The following is a 14,808-nucleotide window of genomic DNA, read 5'->3' on the forward strand; positions in this document are numbered from 1 at the left end:
GCGACATGTGACACGTGAAAGTGAGTTGTTCGAGTGAGTGAGTGTGCGCAACTGGTTTCCGTTATCTCTCACTGATAGCTGATTAAAACTAAAACCAGTTGTATGCGTATGTGTGCGTGTGAGATTCCGTGTGAATTCAACCTATATTCTTTTAGTACATGCCGCCGCCGTCATCGCCGTCGTATTTTATTTTGCCCGGTTTCAATGTTTTATCGCGTCGAGGGAGTGAGTGAATAAATGATAGATAGACTTCCATCCGGTTCAAATCGGGAAATGAAACCGATAAAACGATGACATCCGCGATACAGACTACCCCCGCCTTAATATAGAAATAGATATTACCTGCCATCTAATGGAGATACAGACATGGATATACAGTGTATCCAGTTATTGGATAGACATATATGGCTAAGTATCCCCACTATCTAGATACCCATTATAGTAATACATGTATCCAGATACCGACGTGGTAATACGTTTATCTATAGATATATCCCGTCATGGTAATATATGTAATACATTCATCTAGATACGATCGATGTTATGGAGATAGATGACATAATGGTAAGACGACAAGGCAGACGTTTATACGGAACGGAATCGTCGTATAAAGTTCAAAGATCGTAGTCAATCGACGATAGAAGGCGGAACAGAACGAGCGTCACCTGGTTCGATCACAAATTGATGACGTACCCATACAATACCGCGATAACAAAATAACGTGAGATTCGAACCCGATGGCACCCGAGTCCCCGATGACTCTCCTATTCGTATAAAACGACGCGTTTAGGATTTTCGTGACGCAGTTCGTAAAAACCCGATCTATAATATTTACGTTCCACCGGGGTTGTCTGTGTATAGTCTGTCTCTGAGACATGTCGCGTATTTCATTATTACCAGTTTTGAATATCAATTGAGTGCAAAAAAACAACACGTCTTTATATCAGGGAAACAACTCCAACAGGACAATTGCAGCGGCTACCGCGCGTGCGCGACGGTCGTTTGGACGGGAACGATTTTTAACAACGGCACCTTCTGCGCGTATGAACAAATAAAAGACCGGCGTAAAGTGCAATATAAATACGAGTTGGGTTTGTTTATACAGTTACACACATACCGGGGTATATATATATATATATATATATATATATATATATATATATATATATATATATATATATATATATATATATATATATATATATATATATATATATATATATATATATATATATATTTATATACCCCGGAGGCGGGGTGTTTTCAGGGATCAGTGAACGCGTGCGAGACGCGTCGCGGCCTCCGAGCGAGCGAGCGAGCGAGTGAGAGAGCAATAAAAACCGGTTGGGATTTTTAAGGCGCGCCACCGCCGCCGCCGTTCCGTGCCGCGGATATTGGCAATTCGCCCATTTAAACATATCGTATATTCACGAACGAACATCTATTTCTTTTTATCCCTTTCCACCTCTCCCTCCCTCGGTCACTCCCTTACTCCCGCTCTCTGTGGCGGAATGACATGATCGGGTTTTGTTCCAGTTCGTCGCCATTAGAAGTTTTATATAATTGTCGTAAAATTAGGCAAAATACATTTTTAACTGCAGTCAACGACGGCTGCGCACTGGGACGCCCGCCAGCGCGGCGGTGCCTCGAAAAAATAACACGTGCTTTTGCCGATTCTTGACAACAACAGTTTCTAAATATACTTTTAGATATCAAAACGAACTTTATCATTGAGAGCTAAAACACAATAGACTCCGCCCGGTGGGAGTGGAGATTAATGTGTTAATTGAGCATTGTATAATTGAAGGTATATACTAAGAATCCGAATTCGATTAAAAGCCGCGGGGTCAATATACGCTATACGTATATGCCAGCCCAGATATTGATGAGATATTTCAAGGTCAATAATTGTGATGACTAGGGGGGGTGTAACTCTAATACCCGACCGGTGTATATTCATAAAGCTGCTTACGCGCATTCAAAGGTTTCATCGTCGGATGTATATTTTGTATTAGGCCCGATTGGAAACGCGCCGATGTAATTCGATCTACAAGCTCTCTCCTACTCGCCAAACTCGCACTCGTGAGTAAAGGAGTATAAATTATGCGGTACGAACCAAACATAAAACGGGCGGATATGCGCGACCTCGTGTCGACGGCTCTATACGTCATTAACTAGCTCTGAGGACAAAGTGGTTTAATATACCGGGAACTGTGTCCTTCCTCTTTCGTTGGCTAGCTCGCTCGGCTCCGGCGTGGCTACGATACATCGCCGTTCCGTTGCGTTTCGTGGAATTCAGTTATTCAGTCGACGCAGTTCCCTCTCCCCCTCCCTCCCTCTCCCCCTCTCCCTCCCTCCCTCTCCCCCTCTCCCTCCCTCCCCCTCTCCCTCCCTCTCCCTCCCTCCCTCCATCCCCCCTCTCTCTCTCTCTCATCGGCGCGGTGATAATCTAGTTCCTAGAATGTCTTAGTATAAACCGACTGAACACAGCGGAGCCGTCGATGATTTTTTTCTGCGTCGATATAACACACACGCACGCACACCACACCGGCTCGGTGAAGGCGAGTATAGTAGGAAATTAATGTGTACTTTCTTTTTACGCCTGAGAGAGAGAAAGAGAGAGAGGGGGGAGAAGAGAGGGGAAAGGGGAGAACAAAAAGCCACGATGGCAACGGCGCAGATAAATAATCAATAGCACGTATTTTATAAATCAGCGCAGTAAACATTCTGATCGCGAGAGAGTGAGAGGAGAGAGGAGCGCGCTAATTACATCCAGATTCACAGTATACCGCCCCAAGCGACGGACGGTCGGCCGGACGCTTCACGGGTGGTTGATGTGTGTGGCACCAGATAAACCAACACTAGAAATATCGACGGAGCTCTAACGATTTCTCGCATTAATAAAAGACGATTCTAACTGAATAACAATTATCATAACGATAATGATATTGAAACCGATGAAAATTAATGAAACAATGCCGCAGATTGCTGTGAGCTTTGATCGTTTCGATCGCTTTTTGATTATTGTAATCGGAAAATGCTGGCAGGTGTTGACCTGACAAACTCACAAAACCCGTCAGTCACAGTGGTTAGCATGCTCAGCTGGCATTCCGGGGGGTCGCAGGTTCGAGTCCTGTCAATAGCATTGGTTAGAGTTCACACATAGGGTTAAGGTTAGGGGCTTCGGATCAATTTTCAGCCAGCGACGTGTCTTTTTCGTGGAAAAATCCACTTTTAGTCCCGTTGAAAATCCTCACTGGTAGGCATTCGGAAATAATAGATTCCTTCCGATTTCTTTTTCTTTTGTGTTTTATCGTAGGCCGGTGATTAGAGCGAGTCGACGGATTTGTGCCGCGGGCCTTACAAGGGTCCTATAGTAAATCAGACAAACACACCTTCTTCAAAATCGGGTTGAGTTGCCTGTTTTATAGCGGACAATAGAATCGACTTTCAGGTGCTATAGTATAGGATCGGGTGGTTATTGTTCCGAGTCTCATAGAAATACGTCGTCGGATGGTGAATGAGAGTATAGACTTCGTTCTATGAAAGCCATCGACATGATCCGAGCGGAGATCGCAGGAATATTTTACGCGACGAACTTTACTCTCCGGACACTGCCGCCTGGGAACCTTAACCGCCCCTCTCCCCGGGCACTGCCGCCTGTGAAACCATAACAGCCTCCACGGACACTCCTTTATTCCGTCCTGGGAAAATTAAAAAAAACTATCACATCTTCAACAAATATCAATTCCGAAAGTAATGAAAACAAAACCGCAAAGCAGTTATTCACAATTTAGAACCGTTATTTGAGAATTCAAATTGACTAATTATGGGACTAAAATCCCGAAGCAATCGGATTCGAATCCGTGAAATTAATACCTCGTAGATGAAACGTTTTATTTTTTTCAGAGCGACATGGTGTCCTACGTGTTTATAATGGGTTTGTTTACGATGACGCAGTTAAACGCGCCTCAGTCGTTTTGACCTAATTGAGTCAGTCGTGTATCGGCGCGGCTTATATATAGCCCTCGTGCGCACACGCCACGATTATGCAGTACGGCATACTGTTAAAACTATAACTTAATTAACAACAATCCCGTGAACGCTTAACCAAACAAACTGTGACGCGAGGAGTGATTAGTGCAGTGCGGTGACTTTTTGTATCCGGCTTTAAAAAACCAGATATTTAAAATATTTGCGCTCTCGTTTTCATACTATCCGGCGGCGGCAGTGGGAGCGGTGGCGCGATATGCGTGAATATGTTTAGCATTAATTCGGGATTTAGTTTCTGCCCGGCGTAATGCGATACAAACTGTGACCCGGAAACTGATCTATCGTTGCCGGTTTATTTTTTGTATAGTGTGACCTATATTTTTTCGTTTATAAATAAATAGTCGTCAGTCAAACGAAATGTCGCCGTAGAGACGATACATAATATTACCGGCGGAACCCAACACACACACACGTTCTTGAAATAGAGTAGAAACGGGCCAAACCGGGCCAAGCCTAGTGTAATGCAGCTTTGACTCTATTCACGCGGGGGCTGGCTAGTAAACAGTGGTTTTATATCACGTCGGTTTCTGTACAAGTAGTTATCTAATCTTAGTACTTTAGACTAAAGCCCGTATTTGGTGTTAACTGGACGATACGTCAACAGTGGTGTAAACTGGGTCAACTGTTGAGCCGGCCACACGGCCCGGTTCCATAGTCGAGGCTTAGACTTAAGACAAGTTCAGTTTCATCTAAGTTCCTTAGCCAATCTAACAACTTAAGACCAGTCTTAAGATTTAAAACCACTTTTCGACTGAAGTCTTGACCATGGAACTGGACTCCTGGACTCGCTGTATTCTGGTTTAGATCATTGGCAGCAGTTAACCATTATTCATTTTTTCTTTTCATACCAATTTTTTCACAACTATTTAAGCCAGAGTCGAATGAAATAGAGCGTTTAATGGAACGGCTATGAAAAATTCTCTCCCTCGTGCGCTAACTGCAGCTGTGTGTAACAGTTCGTGAAGTCCAGCGCACTTGAACCCGAAACTGTAGCAGCAGCGGCAGCGGCAGCGGCAGCTACACGGCAGCCGTACACTCAACAGACGACGCGAATGTGATAATATCGAGTGTATTGAGTGGCAACAGCTGCCGCTCACGTTACAACAGAGCAAAAAACTATTTTTTACGGATCGACGTATATTTCGCGTCGACGAGAACTCGAACACATGTTCGCCGTTCGAGCGGCGTGTGCGGAGCCGGCGAGTGTGTGCGTGCAGCAGTGAGTGTCCCTCCCTTTGTTCGGCGAATTCTACGCTAAAATCTCACACGATTACGTGATGTTACGTGGAAGCTACCCGCTCGTATCAGTCCGTAATCTATCTACCGTTAAAAATATCTTGATTCATCGGTTTAATACCGTATAAGCTGCCGGCTATCATTTTGCGTTAGTTGTATCACATGTGTGAATACGCGCTGAATTACGTGCGCACAGTTCGCCAGACTACAAACCCGGATATTATTATATCACACTTATATACATATCGTTATAAAAACCCAAATTCCCCTTATGCGTTTTTTCTATACCTATGAAATAATATTCGATCTTTTTTTTTCATGATCGAATCGACGGATTATCGCATAGCGCGACTACTGTAAAACGATAACGTCGTACCGAGAATACTTGAAAATGTTCCGGGTCGTAGTGGGATTACGACCACTCGCTTTTAATATAGATTATAAATCGCTACGAAAAATATGCTAAAATCGAGCGGGAAATCCATCAATTAATTTCAACTTCATATAATAATAATAATAATAATAATAATAATAATAATAATAATGATAATGATAATAATAATAATAACAATAATAATGATAATGATAATAATAATAATAATAATAATAATAATGATAATGATAATGATAATAATAATAATAATAATAATAATAATACTAATAATAATAATAATAATAATGATAGTAATTTTAATTATTACAATTTCAGTTATGATAATAATAATATTGATTCTAGTAATAATATATCGTATATGAACTTATATAATTATTGTTTCGATAGAAATTAATATCAAGTTAGCTTACACGGTGCTTAGTTTAGTTGGTTATTCATCCAGCAGATATTTAGTCTAATTCTTGTTAACCGTCGTCGTGTCTTTTAAAAGCGCTCGGCCGTCGACGGCATCGACGACGTGTCCGTGTCTATTTACGTAGGCGTGTTTACCAGACGCGTCACGGAGAAAGAGAGAGAGAGACACGTTTCCGACTTCGCCGAAGCCGCCGCGGTGTCAAGCATCGCATTACAGCAATTACCGCCAGCCAGAAACGTCGCTATATACTATACTCGTATATACGATATACACTATACTATACTCATGGTTCCCACGGTTACATGAATCCAAAATTCCCCAGTATTTAATTTACAATTTTCCAAAATGGAAACGTTATACTCGTTGTATCGCAAAATTAGCTTATATGTTATACTATCATACCCCACAGGAACGTCAACATTTCGAGAAAGATTTTCAAGAAAGATTGCTAAAGAAAGTTGCGCTTGAAAAATACTAGGTGAAATTTAAAATAATAAATTTCCCGGATATTTCCCGGATTTGTATAAAATCTATCGAAATCGCAAATATGTCCAAACCACGACATATCGTAAAACGGATAATAAGTTTAAAATCCACTGTACAGATTCGAAGATCGAATTTTATTTATCGAGAATTAAAATCCGAATACACGACTTTAGAAACTCTCACTAGATATGATCGTCTATACACGATCCCTTCAGTACCCTCCCCGGCCGTTCCATCAGACCCGACACCGCGCAATAATACCGAGAAAAAAATCACATCGCATTAGAAAAAATACAACACATGTTTTTACGACCGTTAAAAATAGAATCTAACCTAATTTTACCGTCTATTTTGTCGGGGGTCACCTCAATAGCGCAGTGTTGTATATCTGTTCACCTCAACGCTAGTTCTCGCTCTGATATTACGCAATGTTACGCATTATATCCGGAGTGTTAATTGATGTGTATGTTTGCGTACTATGCGCGACTGAGCAGTTTTTATTCCGAGAGCTTTGTTTTATCGTAACATAAACAGGTTTTCGGTTGCGTTGTTTAAGCGAGATCGTTTTGACGGCGATCGTCGAAGCCTCGGTTCCCATCAGTCTCTCGCTAATCGCGGCAGCCGCGGCGTCGAGTGTACACGGCGTGTGCAATTATAAAATGGTCGAAAATTGAACCACCCGCATTGTGTGTAGGCCTTTTACACGTAGCATACGAACATTACCATCTAGACGCCGCGGACCCGGATTCTCCGTGTAGAGTTTGCGGCTTATATATTTGCGAGTAGAAAACCACGGGCCGGCCGGTGATACTAGGAGAGTTTAGTTAGTTCAAACTAATCTAAGCTTACCATCGCAAATACGTGGATATAATGTATATACGTATTATGAAAATTTTACAGTAATGAAATATTTACGTGTATATATAGATATATATGTATACGGCGGCCGCGGCCACAGAGAGCGCCGCCGCCGCCGACGTGTGGGTTGAATTCCACTGCGGCGGAGTTCCGTCGTCGTGGCGTGTATATTGCACCAATACGCACCCGACTTGTTTTTGTATATCGCATTTTATAAATGTCGAAATACGACGGAGAAAAACCCATTACTGTTCTCGCAAGTGATTAATATTTAGAAAAAATAGTTAACAAAAACTTGAGAGACGCAAGAAAATATCTAAAACCTACCGTTTATTTTTGTGTAGTTTCAGTTTGTCGTGTATTTAGTCTGAATCGTTGTAAGTTGATCCTATAAATAGCGATAACGACGTAATTCCACTGTTAAAACCGTCTTCATCCCGTGCGTCGGCGATTGCATTTTCAAAATCATCCATCATAATCTTTCAATCAAATACACTCAAGATAATCTTCGCGAATCCGAGTCAATATTTCCTGCGCTCTGCGTGTGTGTACGCGAGTGTGAATACACTGATGTGTATGGACGTAACGCCCGTTTTTCAAACCTCGTTGTTTTTAGTCCGTCGTACGATACACTACAACAAACACTACGTACGCTTCGTAGCTCTATTTGCGCCGAAATTTCGAAAGCAATTTATTCAAAACGGGCGCAAACCGCAGAATCCAACATTATATATTCACTCGTGCGATCGTTCACCAGTTGTGTCCATAGACAGGAGCGAGGTTCGTTATTGAAGAAGTATTTTTCCGACTGACGATGTTTTCCCTCTCTATCTATATCTCAATCTGTATATATGTATACTCGACTGACGCGAGTGCACCGTTTAGTACCAGAATATTGTCGACGTGTTGTGTGCGCGCGTGTCTGTGTACATCCGCTTTCAAAATCACGCTGTTTACTACCGCGAAAAATATTCTCGCGACGAACACAAAAATCGCCGTCTGTATTTCATAAATCCCTCACTGTCGTGTAATCTAATAGACATATATTTTATGATGATATCTACGGCGAGACGCTGAACGGAAAACGATCGCCGTCACAAAACCGACATGCGGACTCCGATAGAGGAGAGAGATATAGACGATGACGGCAGCTGGTGCGGTTATAACCGTTTTATTCGTTCGCTCGCTCGCTAGTAGACAACCCGATCGACTAGCTCTCTCGCTCGCCGGCGCCGTCGACTAATGCAAGCCGAAATCGATTACGCTGCCTGTGTCACGTGATCCGAAGAGGTAAAGCCGTTCGCGGGGTGAAGGTCGTTCAGTCGGATAGATCGTTGCTCTATTACGCGCTGGTTGTAGAGACGCGGCGGCGGCGGCAGCGCCGAGTAGTTTCTGGTGTTGATGGCGGTGGGTGATGTTGTTTACTCTCGCAGCGCTCGCTGTCGCTACGAGTACTAGACCTAGTAACAATTCTCTCATAACGAGTAAAAATGTCTGTTCACTCCCTTGCCGGAAATGGCATATGTGGATACCCGAGACCGCTGCACCCCGTAAGCCGTCAACTGGTCTGAAACCCGACAACTGCGCGGCCGCCGGCGTTGCGTTAAGTCAATATTTATTGACATAATTATTTTTTATAAAAAAAACCGATATCAATTTTTTTTTAAATTGGGAGTGTTTGCACGTGTAGATGTATCTAGATAACACGTCTTCGAAGCACATTATTAAACAGTCTCACCCCCTACCCGCGTAGAGCCGTGGACAAAAACGGCACGCCATATAGGATACTGAGCGAGCGCCAAACACCTCGGACCCAACCTGTGCATTCAAATTAATTATACAAGCGGCCTGTGCGGCGGCCGTGGCGGTTTTGTCTGTTGCGAGAAGCCGCGGAATTACAATTAAACTCAAACGTGATACACAATAAAAAGTCGAACAGGCGCCAAAAACGTCGCCCATTGACGAGCAAGCCGCCCCGAGCGCCGAGCCTACTGAACCGATAAATCCACAAAACAACCACCTTAATACAAACAGGTTCCCGGATATAATGTATGTTTATTTTCGCGAGTTTGTTAAATTTACGCGTTTTCATCAAATTGATTCACCATCAGAAATTCGTTGGTCGCCAAATGAAGGCACCGTATACCTCACTGGTCTTAATAAAGTAACATTTTCATTATGGCAATCTAGACAATTTTAGAATCATTATTTTGACCAACAGTCGGACGTGAAAATGGCACTGAAACGTTAAAAACGAAGGCTCGCCGTTTTCTAAGAGTGCACCGACTAAACGTATACACGATTTCACACTTGAAATAGCTTCCAAACGAGTTTCGAATATCAAAAACAATATAACGCTTATAGATATATACGGGCTCGAGATAATTTCACTCGGCGGTGGTGACACACCACGGACACACATCGTCAACAAGCAGACTGGTGACTCTACTGACTCAACAGGTGGACTCCAGGATTTAACCGACTCAGCAGGTGACTCCGAAGATAACTGACTCTTCTGGTAATATTTCGACGCACTGGGAGTCAGGGAGATGCATTTGAAGGATTTTCCCAAAAATAATTTCGAGTGTGAAAATACACCGCAGGCGCAACGCAACTCGAGCGCGGTTTTGCGTCGGTGTTCATTACTATAGGAAATCATAGTTTTCAATATCAAATTACACACAGTGCGATATCAAGTGTCCCTCCTAAACACACGGCGAATCTAATCTATTCAACCTTTACAGTCTACAGTTTACAATTTGATATCAGAGTTAAATGAGGGTAAATAAACAAAAACTAAATCTGATAGTAAATTTTTGATGCCACTCGCGTGAAAATGACGTTATTCCGGAACCCTATAGATATAGGGTACATTAAACCGTCCGTGCTGCTTATACTTTGAAATCAACTTGAATAATCGAAATTTTTTCAAAGAGAAAAATTTAGATACAAGATAATGAATATATCTAGGCCAGCTGTAAACTACGATTTATGAGGTAGGATTGTCTCTGTGAATATTTCACATAATGTCGATCGGATACCGAGTCCAGAATCGGTACTCTGTTCTAGACAGTTGTAGGCTACAACAGTCAGCGAACATCTGGACCCAGTTCCACAGTCGTGAGTTAGAGTTAACTCTGAGTTAAAGTTAGTTCATTTTCAATGAGTTAACTCTGAGTCAAATCTTAACTCAGAACTGTGGAACTGGGCCCTGACGATGAAAAATGAATTAATTTTTAAGGGCCACTCAAGTTTAACAGGCAACGGTGGAAATCGGTCTAGGGAAATCTTAAGTTTTCCAAATGAATAAATGTCAGTAGAATTCACACCTGATCCGAGCCGCGCGCAGTATATGCCGAGTTTACCGAATACGGTGTAGTCTACTGTAGCTGGTTTTGTCCTTTTTTTCTATCTAGGTATAAAACTCCGCAAGGAAAAATGTAGGTGGTTCAAATAGTTGACGCACAGGATGCGACAATAGAAGAAACCGGTTTGAAGGGTAAAAGCGAATGCGCGCAGAGCAGCGCAATCCACGCTAACAAAAACACCACCGCCGAGAAATACGTGTAAAAAGCTCCCCCGCGGAGTTGACGCTACGTAGGCGATTCTCAGGATTCATCGGTTCTTGTAAATATGTCTTCAGGCTTAATTTGACTCGTATTTGATCAACAAATATCATCAAACCTAAAAAGTACAACTGATATCGCTGTCCTCAGTCAAACCATGGACTCTAAAATGATCGTTTTAGAGTCCATAGTCAAGCAAAAAGCAAGAGCCCTAAATTCTTGAAATAAAAACCAAAAAATCCATAAACTCATGTTTGTAGATCATCTTACGGGTGCAATCAAACCAAACCAGTTCTATGATTTTAGGTTTTTAGTGTAGAATATCAAATTAAGCGGTAAAATTTCAGTGAAATACTGAGAATCCTATATACGTAGAGTTTACGTTAACGAGCTCAAGGGGCGAGTTCTTTGAAAACAAATTCCCGGGAGCCTCCAGGGCCACGGTGAAATACTTCACATGAAGCTATGTCGGTGCGGCCGTGCTTGTCCTTCTTGAACTAGAAAAAACTCGTTCTAGTTTTGTAGTAAAACTACAAAAGTGCGCGTCACGTAGGCCGCCGCATAACTGACGTGTTCTCCGTTCAGCGGGAGAGACGTGCTTCTTTTAAATCGAATAAAAATATCACCGGTTAGTCATAGATTCCGTTTCGACCTTCACGACGCCGAAGGGTGATTTCCGTAACCCTAGATGGCGCCACTAGCCGGCGGCGGCGTGCCGATTGACGTCGTATGGAAAATACGGTTACTTTTTTTCCTCGGAATGACGCGCGATTTCCCCGCGCAGCAGACTCATCAGAGGTGCACAATCGATTAGAAACTCGCGGATAAAAAATACTCGTAACCAGTCGACGTATACATGAAATAAAACGAGTCTCCCCCGAACTGCGCGGCTATTCACTTCAGTATTGCTTTTTTTCCATTTTTGCTATGCACTTCCCGTGCGTATGATGCCAAAAACCTTGAAGTTTAGACAGGCATTTCAACTCACCACAAAATATTCACTTACAACTAATTAGATAATAGACTCTGACTCTGGGTCGATTCGGTCTGGTTGAAACATCCCAGGATCCATGTGTCAGTCTGGGTAATTCTGGATTCTCCTATGCAGTCTGGGTCATTCAGTCTTGGTTCTCCCGTGCAGTCTGGGTGATTGTGGGTTCCCTGTGCCAGTCTGGGTCATCCTCGGTCTCCTGCGTCATTCTAATCAGTCTGCGATCCCCATGTGTCAGTCCGGGATGCCCGCAGCGGTTCACCACATTGAGGTGTCAATTCACGGTCGGGAGATTAGTGATAGTAACGTAGCCCCTTTAATAATAGTCTCGCTCGACGATGAGCCGAGTCGTCACTCACTCGTTCGCTGCATCTAGAGAATCGATTGCGTCGTCAGGCGGTGGTACAGTTTCCCCCTCTCTCTCTCGCTCCTCGGCTGTTCAGTGGTGATACTAGCGGCGCTGGTGCCGCCGATCATAATATGATATCTCGAGCAGTCGGGGTTTTTATCGCAGGTCACCAGCGAGCAAAACCGTTTCAAACAAAGTCTTACACGTCGCAGCCGATAGAAGATGGATGGCGACAATCACCGATAAGCCTATGTGATATAATATTGACCGGGCCATGGAATGATCGGCTTTGCGTTACTGTGCACTAATTCGGGAGACCCAGTTCCTGGGCAGAGAACGCAGAGAACTTGATGAAAAAAAAACTCAAATAATCTTTGGTGATGGTGGTTGCATCGGTCAGGGGGATGCAGATTGGGCTCAATGGGTGACAACTAAAATGCGTCATGCCCGAGCCGAGAACCAATAAATACTATTCTCCGCTGTGAACCGTTACTGCTCACCGAGTGAAGTAATGAGCGTCGTAAATTTTACCTTATCAACGACCACGACTAGAATCGCACGGCAATTACACTCGGCTCCACACGATCCGATCGATCGCTCGCTTGCTCGATCGACATTAAGGTGTTTCCGCAACCGAGCGATGTGGAGTATGCCGACGTGGTATCGTCGTCGTATACCACTCACTTGCCGGGGTTCGTTTAAGTACGAACCGAAATGGTATTTATATTGCGCTGTGCTGATTGGTCGCGATTGCCTTTAATGGTAATTGCCTATTGGGTGGATGTGGCGAGGGAAAAGTAGATCTAGTCTAGGATGGGTTTGTACGCGAAAAATTTTATGCGCTGTCAATTCTGTAAAAAAAAGATCCGACGCTTTGCGTCAAGAGGAAGACGGATAGATCTTAAAGTGCGGTGCAACGTCTCCAGACAGACTGACTGCTGCTGCTGCTGCTGCTGCTGCTGCTGCTGCTGCTGCTGCTGCTGCTGCTGCTGCTGCTGCTGCTGCTGCTGCTGCTGCTGCTGCTGCTGCTGCTGCTGCTGCTGCTGCTGCTGCTGCTGCTGCTAGTCAATCTAGCGAGGGAATTGTGAGGGTTGGTTTATGAGCATATATAGTGTTAGGGCAATTTAGGCAAATAATTTAGGTTAATATTTTTCGTGAAATAATCGATCTTGTGTTATTTGGAATATTACATAGCAGTCTTGGCTGAAATCAGTGCCGGATTTTGATATCTAGGTACATGCCCCCAAACACTTCATACAATTTCAAACCCTTGTTGAATCCCATCTCAGTTCCAATCTTACATCAACTTAAACTGATTTAAAACCACTTTCGGGATCAAGTCTCGTCTGCTGTTTAAGCTATAGCGTTTATCGTTGATTTGAAGTCAGGATGTGATTTTCTATATAATCGTGAGTTAATCCTGCTCGTGCAGCGGCAGCCGCCACAGTTTTAGAGGCAGAGGGAGGATTGGGTATCCGCCAGTGCGTTACGGCGTCAATCGCTAATTTTCTCAGACCACCGACTGTGGCAGGCGACTGTACCGTATCTCTACTCGCGCCAGTGTCGAGGAGAGGAAGAAGGAAATCGATCGTGGCTCCGTGCTGGAACTGAGATTGATGGCCTGGGGACCTGACCATCGGGGGAATGATGTACCGATACTCGCCGTCGCGCCGTGCGTCATAAAACTGCACGAGACTGGATCCAGTGTAATTATACCGTACACACGCAGCTGCTCGGTGCCGCCGTCGCTTCACTCTCCCGTTCTCCGATAAATTCACGTAATTGTCATTGACCTTAATCTTATTAGGATACGGCGCAAATCTGCGTGGTTAGGTTGCGCAAGCAGCACACCCCGGCCCCGCCGGTCTAATTCGTGTCTCAGTGATTAAAGTAATCAGCTGTAAATGTATTTATAAAGTAAACGCTTCGACAAGGTTTAAGATTCGACAGTAAATCAATGCATTCGATTCACAACATGTAACATGTTTATTTTCACACATTTTGTCAAAAATGATCTATCTTATTTATTAAACATATTTTTTGTACATACAATTATTGGGTAAGTATTCACAGATTTAAGTATACAAAACTCATATCTTTTGGAATCTTAACAGCTATAATAAAAAACGCTTTGATTCATGTTGGCTTCCCATAAGGACATTTTGCTACTAGTGTTACCAATCTAGGCTTATAAAGTTTTTTTTTGTAATAACGTGCACGCTTTATTGAAGAGAGTTTTTTTTTGTAGAGATGTCTCATCTGTGAAAGTTCATAGATTCTTCTTTTACAGAAAATACAATTTGAAAATTTGTCATTTTTTCGAAATCTAATCGCGAACGAATTTTTTATATCCTGACCATGGTATCGGTTCTCTCTTTCAGGGTTCATTGATAACCTAGCAAGCGTTGGATAGCGCAAGAGCCGCGTTGGTGGTTTGCAGAAACAACGACTCTATCTCCG

At 43.2% G+C, this 14,808-nt stretch overlaps 1 protein-coding gene across 1 annotated transcript in view; it reads right to left on the reverse strand.

Annotated features, from left to right (window-relative positions):
* LOC141910794 (uncharacterized) overlaps positions 1-8,638 on the reverse strand; it is a 38,898-nt gene extending 30,260 nt beyond the window's left edge. The window contains exon 1 of the mRNA XM_074801605.1: positions 7,770-8,638. The gene's annotated coding sequence lies outside the window, so the exon portion shown is untranslated. The remainder of the gene's footprint in view (positions 1-7,769) is intronic.
* Positions 8,639-14,808: the final 6,170 nt, after the last annotated feature.

Source organism: Tubulanus polymorphus, chromosome 9 (genome assembly GCF_964204645.1).
Source record: "Tubulanus polymorphus chromosome 9, tnTubPoly1.2, whole genome shotgun sequence".
Lineage (NCBI taxonomy): Eukaryota > Metazoa > Nemertea > Palaeonemertea > Tubulaniformes > Tubulanidae > Tubulanus > Tubulanus polymorphus.